The 15,213-nt window shown below is 42.3% G+C and overlaps 1 protein-coding gene and 1 long non-coding RNA gene across 6 annotated transcripts in view; both read left to right on the plus strand.

The window, feature by feature from the left end:
- Positions 1 to 15,213, plus strand: part of LOC143988961 (adhesion G protein-coupled receptor F5-like) — a 314,489-nt gene that overhangs the window by 256,948 nt on the left and 42,328 nt on the right. The window lies entirely within an intron of this gene.
- LOC143988960 (uncharacterized) lies at positions 7,446 to 9,312 on the plus strand. Its single transcript, XR_013276948.1, has 4 exons — positions 7,446 to 8,323; positions 8,446 to 8,610; positions 8,752 to 8,894; positions 9,112 to 9,312. It is a non-coding gene; the product is annotated as an uncharacterized LOC143988960 (long non-coding RNA).

Genomic DNA, 15,213 nt, shown 5'->3' on the forward strand with positions numbered 1-15,213 from the left:
AGGTAAACAATACCAATCGACTGACAGGTGGCTAGAAATTTCGGTTTGTAAATTTGACCATTAGGCAACATTATGTCTCTAGAGGCAAATAGAAAACGGCAGTAATTACACCTATGGCAAGGTCTAGTGCCCATGTCCCTATTTTTTGTTATTTTCGCTTTTGCCGGAATATAATGACTCCGGACCAACTTGTCACGGAGTGATTGAGGCCGTCTGTATGTAATAGATGGGCCATCTCCAACAAACTTGCAGATTTTAGGGTCTGCACGTAGCAGGTACCAATACTTGTTTAAAATATTACGTACTTGCTGATGTTGCCCCGAAAAGCGTGTAATCACTCGAGTCTGGACATTGTCTTTGGGAGTTTTATTGCCATAGATCAATGTAGATCTAGTTTGTTTTTTTGCCTTAAGATAAGAGCGCTTGAGACACTTATGGCTGTAGCCACGTTGCCGCAAACGTTCCTGTAATAGTTTAGCCTCTCTCTCGAAAAGTTCATCACTGCTACAATTTCTTCTAACCCTGAGATATTGACTGTAAGGTATACTGGACACCAAAGGAGGGGGGTGGGAACTGGTAGCGTGTAGTACCGTATTAGCTGCGGAGGGTTTACGGAAAAGAGTGGACCCCAGGCTTCCATCAAAATTGATGAAAATCTGGAGATCCAGAAAAGTAAGGGAGGTTTGGCTCCTCTCCAACGTAAATTTCAAATTAAATTCATTGATTTTCAAATTTTCAAAGAAAATCAGAAGATCCCCCTCGGTTCCTGTCCAGACAAAGAAAATATCGTCTATGTAGCGCCTCCAGATTGGAATCTGATCAAAGGCACCACGCAGACTTTCCTGTGCAAGAAGGTGACGCTCCCACCCCCCCAGGTACAGGTTGGCATACGATGGGGCACATTTGGTCCCCATCGCAACCCCCTGCACCTGGAGGTAATGGGAGCCACCGAACATGAATATGTTGTTCTCCAAAATGAACCTAAGGAGATTCAATATGAAATTAGAATATAGGGGGGTACAGTTGCCGCCCTCGGAAATGAAAACCTCCACAACTTGAACCCCAGCTAAGTGGGGTATGGAGTTGTAGAGGGCCTCAACATCAAGGGCGACAAGCCATGCATCCTGAGGAACAGATATGCCCTCCAGGGCCTTGAGTAAGTCCAACGTATCCTGCAAATAGGAGGCCAAGCGCTCAACATGAGGACGAAGAAAATCGTCTACAAGCTCGCTGGCCTTCTCAGTTAGACATTCATTACCGGAGACAATGGGGCGTCCAGGCGGTCTGGTAGGGTGTTTGTGGATTTTCGGCAGTACGTACAGGGTGGGAGTTTTGGGTTCTCTGGGGCATAAAAATTCCCAGGTTTGTTTAGTGATCACACCTTGATGATAGGTAGCATTCAACAAGTGTCTAAATTTGTCAATAGTGTATTTAACATGGCTGTCAGGAATTTTCTTGTACCATTCCTTATTAGATAATAGTTGTTTAGCCATGTCTTCGTACTGCCGATTGTCCATCACCACCAAATTACCCCCCTTGTCCGACGGTTTAATTATAATTTGTGTTTGTGATTGCAAGGAGCGGAGGGCTTCTCTTTGCTCACTCGTAAGGTTGGATTTCTCAGAATAGTGCCAACGTGTTTTTTTGATTTCTCCAATTACTTGCTGGGTAAAAGCCCAGATATTGGGATTCCCCTGGAGAGCCGGGAAATTGGTGGATTTGGGTTTATAAGTTTTGACAACTGGAGCCAAAGGAGGAGGGGCAGACAGACGAGGCAGAGGAGGGGAGATGGACAAAGCTTCAGCCTCCAAAAGATCAGTCTCGTCTATGTGGCCCTCCTCCCATAGCTCCATAAGTTCCTCCATTGCCTTTATATCATTAAGACTCATTCCCTGCCAAAGTGAATTGGCAGGTTTAGAGGTATTAATTTCTAACTGAGGTTTGTCATATAAAACCCTGAACATAAGTTTGCGTGCAAATAGGTTAATGTCTTTAACTAACTCAAATTCATCCACATTCTGAGTAGGGCAAAAAGTTAGGCCCAAACTCAGGACAGATAATTGTGCTTCAGTGAGTGGGTAAGAAGAAAGATTAACTACTTCAAAGTGTTTTTGGGAGGTTTGGATTGAGTGAGATTGAGATCTGGTGCTTTCCTCGCGTCGTGAGGGGTTTGGGTGAAGATGGGGGCCGTGCGAAAAATTGGTTCAATAGTGCTATCCCCACCTTTACTGGGGGGTGGTAGTGAAGGGACAGGTACGTTTGGGGTAGTGTCTGAGGGGCCAAAGGTATCTGCCTGGGTTCCTAATTTGGTGCTGTTCGACGATTTAAATAGTGAAGAACGTGTGTTCATCGGTGTGCGCGGGGGATTTGAAAGCCCCTTAAGTTTGATTTTGTGCGAATTAGTGTTACCGTCATTACGTCTGTGACCCGAAGATTTTCTAACCGAAGTGGCACATTCGGATACCTGAGAGGGAGACAAAGAAAGTAAAGATGAATTGTCAGAATCACTTAGTTCAGGGCAGGTGTTGGTGGAAACCAATTGTTTAAATTTTTTCCCTTTCCTTTTATTGTGGGGGGACCAATTGTAGGCAGTGTCATTGTCATAAGAGAGCTTATCACGCATAAACTTCTTCTCCTTGGTTTGGAGTAGAGTTGCTACATACGATTCTAAGTTAATCTTTAAAGTTTTTTCTCGTTCTGAGAAGGCCGCATCCAAAGTAATGGTTTTATTATCATCATATAATTTTTTTAAATCATTATCAACATTTGTTAGCTCAAGATTGTAATGAGAGCATAATAATTTCATCATTTGTGTTGAGCATAATTGTAAGTTGGATTCCCAAGTATTTTTGAACTCAGGTTCCATTTTTTGAACTGTGGGGAAAATCTGAATTCGAAGTCCCCAAGGTACCATATTATCCTCAATATATTTAGAGAAATACCATTTATTCCAATAGATGCGTGCCTTCTTTTCCAGCATGCGCTGTAATCTGAGAAAAAAACGATCCATAGATAAGCCTCCAGTGGTGCCATTGTGGGACCTATGGAAAGTATCCATAAGTCCCTCAAAGGCTCCTCCACAATAATTGGCCATAGGGAAAAAAAAAAAAAAAAAAAAAAAGAGAAAATGAAAAAAGAAAAGTTTGCTACAGAGTAGATGAGCCAGCAACAACAATAAAGTGGGAATAAAATTATGGGTTTGGATAGAAGGCTGCTCTTCGAAAGCAGTGATGGGTGGGTAACACCCTGAGTTTACAAGATTAACAATATGAAGAGAAGCCTACCAAACTGAATGATACCACATCCCAAAATTCAAATGTAAAACGAGAAACAAGGGGGGGAGGTGACTAACCTCAACGGGACTTTTACCGGTATCATATAATAACCAAAAGAAAAAATCAAATAACAATCATTCAAAAAGATTTCTTAAAGAAGAAGAAAGATGGTTATTTTATATAGAGACAATTTTTATTATACAAAAAACATCAAATTTTGTGTTTTTGTGTTTTTAACAAAAATTTGATGTTTTTTGTATAATAAAAATTGTCTCTATATAAAATAACCATCTTTCTTCTTCTTTAAGAAATCTTTTTGAATGATTGTTATTTGATTTTTTCTTTTGGTTATTATATGATACCGGTAAAAGTCCCGTTGAGGTTAGTCACCTCCCCCCCTTGTTTCTCGTTTTACATTTGAATTTTGGGATGTGGTATCATTCAGTTTGGTAGGCTTCTCTTCATATTGTTAATCTTGTAAACTCAGGGTGTTACCCACCCATCACTGCTTTCGAAGAGCAGCCTTCTATCCAAACCCATAATTTTATTCCCACTTTATTGTTGTTGCTGGCTCATCTACTCTGTAGCAAACTTTTCTTTTTTCATTTTCTCTTTTTTTTTTTTTTTTTTTTTTTTTTTTTCCCTATGGCCAATTATTGTGGAGGAGCCTTTGAGGGACTTATGGATACTTTCCATAGGTCCCACAATGGCACCACTGGAGGCTTATCTATGGATCGTTTTTTTCTCAGATTACAGCGCATGCTGGAAAAGAAGGCACGCATCTATTGGAATAAATGGTATTTCTCTAAATATATTGAGGATAATATGGTACCTTGGGGACTTCGAATTCAGATTTTCCCCACAGTTCAAAAAATGGAACCTGAGTTCAAAAATACTTGGGAATCCAACTTACAATTATGCTCAACACAAATGATGAAATTATTATGCTCTCATTACAATCTTGAGCTAACAAATGTTGATAATGATTTAAAAAAATTATATGATGATAATAAAACCATTACTTTGGATGCGGCCTTCTCAGAACGAGAAAAAACTTTAAAGATTAACTTAGAATCGTATGTAGCAACTCTACTCCAAACCAAGGAGAAGAAGTTTATGCGTGATAAGCTCTCTTATGACAATGACACTGCCTACAATTGGTCCCCCCACAATAAAAGGAAAGGGAAAAAATTTAAACAATTGGTTTCCACCAACACCTGCCCTGAACTAAGTGATTCTGACAATTCATCTTTACTTTCTTTGTCTCCCTCTCAGGTATCCGAATGTGCCACTTCGGTTAGAAAATCTTCGGGTCACAGACGTAATGACGGTAACACTAATTCGCACAAAATCAAACTTAAGGGGCTTTCAAATCCCCCGCGCACACCGATGAACACACGTTCTTCACTATTTAAATCGTCGAACAGCACCAAATTAGGAACCCAGGCAGATACCTTTGGCCCCTCAGACACTACCCCAAACGTACCTGTCCCTTCACTACCACCCCCCAGTAAAGGTGGGGATAGCACTATTGAACCAATTTTTCGCACGGCCCCCATCTTCACCCAAACCCCTCACGACGCGAGGAAAGCACCAGATCTCAATCTCACTCAATCCAAACCTCCCAAAAACACTTTGAAGTAGTTAATCTTTCTTCTTACCCACTCACTGAAGCACAATTATCTGTCCTGAGTTTGGGCCTAACTTTTTGCCCTACTCAGAATGTGGATGAATTTGAGTTAGTTAAAGACATTAACCTATTTGCACGCAAACTTATGTTCAGGGTTTTATATGACAAACCTCAGTTAGAAATTAATACCTCTAAACCTGCCAATTCACTTTGGCAGGGAATGAGTCTTAATGATATAAAGGCAATGGAGGAATTTATGGAGCTATGGGAGGAGGGCCACATAGACGAGACTGATCTTTTGGAGGCTGAAGCTTTGTCCATCTCCCCTCCTCTGCCTCGTCTGTCTGCCCCTCCTCCTTTGGCTCCAGTTGTCAAAACTTATAAACCCAAATCCACCAATTTCCCGGCTCTCCAGGGGAATCCCAATATCTGGGCTTTTACCCAGCAAGTAATTGGAGAAATCAAAAAAACACGTTGGCACTATTCTGAGAAATCCAACCTTACGAGTGAGCAAAGAGAAGCCCTCCGCTCCTTGCAATCACAAACACAAATTATAATTAAACCGTCGGACAAGGGGGGTAATTTGGTGGTGATGGACAATCGGCAGTACGAAGACATGGCTAAACAACTATTATCTAATAAGGAATGGTACAAGAAAATTCCTGACAGCCATGTTAAATACACTATTGACAAATTTAGACACTTGTTGAATGCTACCTATCATCAAGGTGTGATCACTAAACAAACCTGGGAATTTTTATGCCCCAGAGAACCCAAAACTCCCACCCTGTACGTACTGCCGAAAATCCACAAACACCCTACCAGACCGCCTGGACGCCCCATTGTCTCCGGTAATGAATGTCTAACTGAGAAGGCCAGCGAGCTTGTAGACGATTTTCTTCGTCCTCATGTTGAGCGCTTGGCCTCCTATTTGCAGGATACGTTGGACTTACTCAAGGCCCTGGAGGGCATATCTGTTCCTCAGGATGCATGGCTTGTCGCCCTTGATGTTGAGGCCCTCTACAACTCCATACCCCACTTAGCTGGGGTTCAAGTTGTGGAGGTTTTCATTTCCGAGGGCGGCAACTGTACCCCCCTATATTCTAATTTCATATTGAATCTCCTTAGGTTCATTTTGGAGAACAACATATTCATGTTCGGTGGCTCCCATTACCTCCAGGTGCAGGGGGTTGCGATGGGGACCAAATGTGCCCCATCGTATGCCAACCTGTACCTGGGGGGGTGGGAGCGTCACCTTCTTGCACAGGAAAGTCTGCGTGGTGCCTTTGATCAGATTCCAATCTGGAGGCGCTACATAGACGATATTTTCTTTGTCTGGACAGGAACCGAGGGGGATCTTCTGATTTTCTTTGAAAATTTGAAAATCAATGAATTTAATTTGAAATTTACGTTGGAGAGGAGCCAAACCTCCCTTACTTTTCTGGATCTCCAGATTTTCATCAATTTTGATGGAAGCCTGGGGTCCACTCTTTTCCGTAAACCCTCCGCAGCTAATACGGTACTACACGCTACCAGTTCCCACCCCCCTCCTTTGGTGTCCAGTATACCTTACAGTCAATATCTCAGGGTTAGAAGAAATTGTAGCAGTGATGAACTTTTCGAGAGAGAGGCTAAACTATTACAGGAACGTTTGCGGCAACGTGGCTACAGCCATAAGTGTCTCAAGCGCTCTTATCTTAAGGCAAAAAAACAAACTAGATCTACATTGATCTATGGCAATAAAACTCCCAAAGACAATGTCCAGACTCGAGTGATTACACGCTTTTCGGGGCAACATCAGCAAGTACGTAATATTTTAAACAAGTATTGGTACCTGCTACGTGCAGACCCTAAAATCTGCAAGTTTGTTGGAGATGGCCCATCTATTACATACAGACGGCCTCAATCACTCCGTGACAAGTTGGTCCGGAGTCATTATATTCCGGCAAAAGCGAAAATAACAAAAAATAGGGACATGGGCACTAGACCTTGCCATAGGTGTAATTACTGCCGTTTTCTATTTGCCTCTAGAGACATAATGTTGCCTAATGGTCAAATTTACAAACCGAAATTTCTAGCCACCTGTCAGTCGATTGGTATTGTTTACCTTATGATGTGCAACTGTGGGGCTTATTATGTAGGAAAGACCAAACGTCCGTTTTTTTGCCGAATTAGGGACCATGTATCCCTTGTTCGTGCTAAAAAAATGGAGACACCCATTAGCAGGCACATGGGTCTGTTTCATGCATTTGACGAGACTTGCATGCACTTTTTTGCACTGGAAACATATCCCCCAGGTGAGAGGGGTGGTAACTTTGATCGTATACTTTTACAAAAAGAGGCTCGATGGATTTACACCTTAGGGGCTACCCATGCCCCTGGCTTGAATGACTCATTAAGCTACAAACCTTTTCTCTGAGGTTTATATTATTTCTCCTTGATTTTTTCTTTCTCTTTTTCTTTCCTTTTTTTTTTTTTTTTTTTTTTTTTTTTATTCAATTCTATTCTGAATTTTTCTTTTTCTGCTTCTTTTCCTCTGTTATTGATTAGATGCGCTTTTATGCACTTATGTATAAATTTACATGACTCAATTGTCGATTAATCGAGAGACTGGGGTATCTTTAAATACTCACCTGGCAGTAATTGTGTCACTTTAGAGTGAGATAAATTCTCTGCTATCTTATTCTAGCCTTAATTTATTTGGTTATATACTCTATTTTTAAGAATATCTTTAAAATTTAAACTTCAGAAATATAAGGATGAGACACCCTAGAATTGAAGCCTGTATGGGCGCCCCGGGCTTTACGACAGACCCGTGCCAACCTGATCCATTGGAACTTAGCTGTATGTATATAAGTCCCCTTTTTTGTTCTGCACTGGGTTGGCTACTATAATGTCTCATAGTATAGGACAGTCTCCCCTTCATATAGAAGCAGCTTTATATGCTCCTCAATGAAGGTGGATCACTGTCCTTCACTGTTAGTAATCAATGAGCAGATGATTTGGACAGCGGTATTGTTCCTTTCCACTGATGTTCAGCATCAGAGCTTAGGAATGTAACACTCTCACTACCTGGCTTTTCCTCTCACTGCTCTTTCATTCTAATCTATGCACAGTTTTCTTTAGATTCCCCCAGTGTATGTGGCTTATTCTGTGTCTCCGTTTGTACACAGAACGTAGGTAGGTGTATTTTGGGAAGTTTCCTCTTTGCCATCACTGTGGATGGCTTTGTGGACTTTCCAAAATGGCCCCTCGGTTCCTTCCGAGACTCAGCTGTGGATAGTATTTCCGCCCGCCCATCGGGGGCGTTCCCAGACGCCTGCTAATTTGGGAGGAGGGCTTCATAAGGCAGCAGCTTGTCTGCCTTACTCTCTCTCAGTGGAGGTTTTGACATTGGTTATTCTGTCTGTGCTAACAGGTATGTTTGAGGTCTCTCTGGTATATTAAGGCTTCAGCCTCACATTTGATACTGAACTTCAGCAACACTGTGTAATGTAACTAATTTCTGGCTTTGTTTGCTGGTCTGTCTCTTTTATGCAGACCAGATTCGCTAGCCCTATGTGAACATTAAGCACTTTTCTACCTGCTGTGCAATTGAATAGGATGATACTCTCCATTGATTATTCTGGACACCAGCTGTTACACCTTTGGCTTTTTTCGGATTCCCTGACATATTTTCAGGCTTTTCAATGTGGATCTGATCAGGTAGTTAACTCTGAATTTATTACTCAAATCATACACTAACCTATGCAACTCTTGAAGTTGCAAAATTTGAGCGACCTTTTGTTAGCACATACTTTAGTTTTCCTAATCCACTTTGGAAATCTTTTTTCTTTCTTCTTTCAGCATATTTGTAAACCGCTATTTGAAGCACCTCCTTACAGGCCCTTTTGAACTGGGTGTCTTTTCCTTATTTCTCCATTTTTATTGAGGATTTCCATACTGCAGTACACTATGTGATCTCCTTCAGATATGTGAATACACACTGGGTGAGTGTATGACCCCTCAGTCTTCTCGATTATTGACCAACCTGTTTTGTTTCCCCTTTTCTTTACATGCATATATTTAATTTATAACAATCCTATGTAATTAGCAATTAGTTTAATTGGTGTGTTTGTTTGTCTTGCCCACCAGTCTATTCTATACAATGATACAATGTACTATTTAATCTTTATTTTGTTCTATATATCCTTCTTTTTCATGCAGTTGTACATTTATTTAAAGTATCCAAAGCTCCTGAAGAAACTCGCCTTATGAGTGAAACATGTCGAGCACCTCGTTATTTTGATCGAATTTATCAGTGTTCTCTCCTGATCCGAATGTACTGTATGGAAATAATCATGTATTGTGTTTTTAACAAAAATTTGATGTTTTTTGTATAATAAAAATTGTCTCTATATAAAATAACCATCTTTCTTCTTCTTTAAGAAATCTTTTTGAATGATTGTTATTTGATTTTTTCTTTTGGTTATTATATGATACCGGTAAAAGTCCCGTTGAGGTTAGTCACCTCCCCCCCTTGTTTCTCGTTTTACAACCACCAAAGGTCAATTTTTCTACCACTGTTCAACAATGGCATGTAATTACAATTCTTGATATAATCGTTCACAGCAGGGTGCTCCAGCGCCCACCAAGAGTCACTTTGAGGGCTTACAATGTTGTGGCAAAACCAACACCTTGTTCTGCCATTTCTGCAGAGCATATAGGGCAGGCCCCTACTTTCAAACATCCAACTTACAAACATCTCCTACTTGCAAACGGAAGGAGACAACAGCAAGTGAGATGAAAAAAGATGGACGACAAAACAAATTATACAGGGGTGATAACCCTTCCCTATGTTTTCCAAAAAGCTTAAAAATAGTTTTTTTGACTGGAACTACACTTTAAAAATGTACCAGTTGAATATTACAAACAGATTCAACTTAACACAACAAACCTACACAGTCCCTGTCTTGTTTGCACCACCTTTATACTGCTGTTCTGAGTATATAGGGCCTGGGGGCCACACGTATTTCCTTTTTTTAATATGGGTACGGGGTTCCCCTTAATATGCGTACAAGACCCAAAGGGGCTGGTAATGGGCAGGGATGGCTACCCATGCCATTTTTCTCAATGATTTTCAACCATATTGCAGGAACCAGATATAACATTAAAACCGCAAGCAGTTTTAAATGATGTTATTTCCATTAAATGTCATTTTGTGCAGGGACTGTTATAAACACGGGAAACACGTGGCACTTCACAGGCATACTACAGTCACCCCCCAGGCACGATATTTAAAGGAATTTTTCACTTTTTTTTCACTTTAATCGTCATTAAAATCAGTGCTCCCGCCAAAACGGCCATTTTTAAAAACATTTTAGGCATTGACCCATGTCCCCTGAGGCAGGAGTCAGGTCCCCAAACCCTTTTTAGGACAGCATCTTGCATATTAGCCATTAAAATTAGCACTTTTAATTTCGAATGTTTGAGTCCCATAGACTTCAATGGGGTTCTAAAGTTCGTACGAATTTGGGGTCCGTTCGAAAGTTCTGGTGCGAACTGAACCGGGGGGGTGTTCGTCTCATCCCTAAACACAGGTGAGCTGAGGAGACAAACCAGCAAGGACATAGAGCAAATGGTCGCCTTTTATAGGCCTGCCAGAGTGATCAGGTGATGTGCAAACCCGCCGTATCGCGCACCCGTGTGCGCCTCTGTGCTGGTCTATCCCGCAGGCGCACAGGGAAGCACCGACAATGAAGTCTGTTGATCCTCTGACAGTAACTCCTCGTATAAATTTTTAATCCAAGGTTAAAGCAGTTAAAGTTGATTTAGGAATGATTCTAGTGTTGCTTCCGCAAATATAATACAGTGCTTGAAGTGTGGTAGTAAGTAGGCCTGGTGCCTGTGAGAGGGTGAAACTCATCAGATGGGCATGGCTTGGGAGGAGACAAGCTGAAACTGTTCTTCTACTTATGGTGATTGGGCTGGCAACTGACGTGCGGCTCCCCATTTTTTTGTAGATAGTAATTTTAAGTAGGCTGGAGTATGGAAGCCCCCGGATTGTTGTATGTTTGTGCTTGAAACAGCGATCTTCATTATTTCTTAGCCCCCAGTCCCACCAATCATGACATTGAAATCGTGCTACTTCACTTGAAGTAGCATGATTTCAAAGTAGTACTACTTCATGTGCTACTTCGAAGACATCTGTGACTTCATGTGCAGAAGTTTTGAGTTGACCGCCTCCATTGCGGACAATAGGGTGCAAATTGTCATGCGATTTGAAACTATCAAATCACATGACAAGTCACATCAGTGTGACTGGGGGCTTAGGGTCACAAAAAAGGAAATTCATTTACATGTCTTTACTAGACTTAACAGTATATCTTCATGGAATAACATAAACTTTTAGAGGATGTATTACAAAAAAAAAAAAAAAAAAAAGTTCTGTAGTTTGTAAGGAAGAATTTTTTTAACATAACCTAACACACATTTGACTCATATCAGAGCTTACTCATAGAGTCCTTTGAATAAGCTCTGATATGAGTGAAACACGTTAGATCTTTGTGATTAACCAGCCAGAACTGTCTGTATTTGGAGAGTCTAAATAAAACCGTATTGAAGGCTTTTACATGATGAGCGGCTCTCCTTTTGAAAGCTGATAGGTTTCTTCACATTTTTAACTGCGTTTTTAGCTTAAAGTGGAACCGGCAAAAAAAAGAAGAAAAGTCAGCAGCTACAAATACTGCAGCTGCTGACTGTTAAAATAAGGACACTTACCTGTCCAGGGTGCCTGCGATATCCTCACCTGTCCCTCGGTGGAAGCGTCGGCATCTTAAGTAAGGGAATCAGGAAGTGAAGCCTTGCGGCTTCACAGTCTGGTTCTCTACTGTGCATGCGTGAGTCACGCTGCACGTTTTGAGTGATCCCTGCTGTCTTCTGGGACCTGTGTGTCTCCCAGAAGACAGCAGGGGGGACAGAAAAGGGGCCGGACATTGGGTAGATTCACCGGAAGTGGGAGCAAATACCTGTATTATACAGGTATCTGCTCCCCCCTCCCCCCTGAAAGGTGCCAAATGTGACACCCAAGGGGGGGGGGGGGAATCCGGACAGAGGAAGTTCCATTTTTGTGTGGAACTCCGCTTTAATGCAGCAGAGAAAACTCAGTGATTGGAAGATAGGCTGGTCACGTGGCTTTGGCAAGTCATGGGTCTGGGCTGTCTTTATACCTATTTTTTTTCTTCTATGCAGAAGAATTGTGCTATGCTGAAATATTTATAAATATGTGCAGCGCAATTACACTTAATAATATACCATTTTATATGAAATATACTATATACAAAATAATCCTAACAATAAAGTCCAGTGAAAATCAGTAAAATAAACAGCATAAAAAAAGTCTTTAATCTTCAGTGAATATTGCAATATAATAATAGATGATTTTTCACTGCAGTAAACACCTCTTCTGCCACCACCACATGAATATGGGGAATCTGCTCACCTTGGCAGTTACCTCAAGACAATAGGAAGTCAGAACAAGCACTATGATATATCAGGAAGGGGATTATTCAACGGCCCTGCCTTTAATGGATACTCAGATATTACTCCACCCCTCAGTCGTAAGCATCTGATGACATGAATAAATGGTCACAACGCCCTGACCTCCTGATGTGCAGCCTACACTCTGAACTACCAACCAGCGACTGACCAAATGCTACACATAAAGGGAAACTACAAGGTCCATCATGTCTTACAGCTCATCAGGAGGTTGGGGCATTGTGACCAGGGCCGCTGATAGAAATCATGGGGCCCCGTACAGCCTACCTGACGGGGCCCCCTTCAGCTCCACCCTGGTCCCTCCCCTGGTCTCTCCTCCAGCCCCACCCCTCGCCCCTCCCCAGATGGTCAGAGACTGCAGATATAGTACAGGAGATGGTCAGAGACTGCAGACATTCCACAGGAGATGGTCAGAGACTGTAGACCTGGTACAGAAGATGATCAGAGACTGCAGACATACTACAGGAGATGATCAGAGACTGCAGACCTTCCCACAGGAGATGATCAGAGACTGCAGACATTCCACAGGAGATGGTCAGAGACTGCAGATATGCTACAGGAGATGGTCAGAGACTGCAGACATGGTACAGGAGATGATCAGAGACTGCAGACATAGTACAGGAGATGATCAGAGACTGCAGACATAATAGAGGAGATAGTCAGAGACTGGATACATAGTACAGGAGATGATCAGAGACTGCATACATAGTACAGGAGATGATCAGAAACTGCATACATTGTACAGGAAATGTTTAGGGATCGCAGACATGATTGATTTAGGAGATGGTCAGAGACTGCAGATATGCTACAGGAGATGGTCAGAGACTGCAGACATGGTACAGGAGATGATCAGAGACTGCAGACATAGTACAGGAGATGATCAGAGACTGCAGACATAGTAGAGGAGATGGTCAGAGACTGGATACATAGTACAGGAGATGATCAGAGACTGCATACATAGTACAGGAGATGGTCAGAGACTGCATACATTGTACAGGAAATGTTTAGGGATCGCAGACATGATTGATTCAGGAGATGGTCAGAGACTGCATACATACTACAGGAGATGATCAGAGACTGCAGACATAGTACAGGAGAAGGTCAGAGACTGCAGACATAGCACAGAAGATGATCAGAGACTGCAGACATAGTACAGGAGAGGGTCAGAGACTGCAGACATAGTACAGGAGATGGTCAGAGACTGCATACATACTACAAGAGATGATCAGAGACTGCATACATAGTACAAGAGATGATCAGAGACTGCATACATAGTACAGGAGATGGTTAGGGATCACAGACATGATTGATTCAGGAGATGGTCAGAGATTCCGTTTATGGCTGAACCCAGTGTACAAGTATATAGTATGACAGGGCTGATCCACTCTATTTAAACCACCTCTGCAAGATCAAGTCAGTGATTTTCCTTTGAAAGTACAACCAAGTGACAGAAGACAGCATCACATCCAATTTCCAAAATACAAATTTTCTTACAAACAGTGAACTGGTCAGGATTACTGAGGACAGTAACCAGTTAATGGGTCTGTGAAGCTTCTAGCCTGATTCAGAAGTAAATCCTTCTCCAAAAAAGAATTAAAATATCAAACAATCTGTGCAGCACACACACAGCTCTGGCTAAATAGTTGATTATAAGCTGAAATGGTTAAAAGCTGCTGCAGAGTCTTCCAGAAATCTTATCAGTGTGATCAGACAATGTGCAGTTCAGGTTAGGCAGATAAAAAAAAAGTAACCAGTAAGACAAGTGGGAGGGGAGGCTGATCGATAACCTGTACACTGGCTGATCACATAGATATCTGGAAGACACTGCAGCCGGTGTCCTATCATATAAGGTCCCCCATCCGATAGTGTCCGCTGTGTACTGCGCATGCGCAGTACACAGCAACACAGATTCCGAAAATTGCCGAGGATGAACGGCGCCTGCGCCGTGAGTCTAGGTTCTATCCCCACAATCCAAGTGAACATAGAGTAGGAATATAAAAGAGCCGAGCGCAGCGAGGCCAAGCCCGACGCGTGGCGAGCGAAGCTCGCCCGTGAGGGGCCCTCTAATATTCACAACCCTATGTCCGCTTGGATGGTGGGGCTACCACCTCCACTCACGGTGCAGGCGCCGTTCAGCTTCGGAGATTTTCCGAAGCTTCGTCTGCTACGTACTGCGCATGCGCAGTACGGGGCGGACGCTATATGATGGCAGGACACTATCTGCCAGAACACCGGCCAGCTACATGTAACTGTACTCCAGACGATCCTGTTTCCTGCAGAACTTGTATTGCTGTAGTCATACGTCCTTGTGTCTCCTTCCTGGCTCTCCCCCATTCAGCCCCACTCCAGCATTGTTTACAGTTAAAGGTGAGCGGGCTAAAGAAGGGGAGGGCTACACTTTTTTTTTTTTTTATTAGTTACTATGCATTCTTTCATCCCTGTTTATATTGCCTGCCCCCCCCCCCCTGGTGGCCGGGTCCGGTACAACAGGGCCAGTTGTACTGGCTTATCAGCGGCCCTGATTGTGACAATTTCACCTGTCAACTGCTGATGCTAATGAAGGAGTGGAGAAGAAATATCTGAGTATCAATTAAAGGTTGCAATGTGTTAAAAATCCCCATCCCATCCCGATATACAATAATGCTTGGTCTGACTTATTATTTTGAGGTCACTGCCAGGGTGAGCAGATTCACAATATTCACATAGAGAGGGGATGGATTAGAATACCTGTCAGTTTTTATTGTTGTCTGTGTCCCGGTTAGAGAGATTTTA

Source organism: Lithobates pipiens, unplaced genomic scaffold (assembly GCF_037356315.1).
Source record: "Lithobates pipiens isolate NorthernLeopardFrog02 unplaced genomic scaffold, aLitPip1_a1.2 Scaffold_18, whole genome shotgun sequence".
NCBI lineage: Eukaryota > Metazoa > Chordata > Amphibia > Anura > Ranidae > Lithobates > Lithobates pipiens.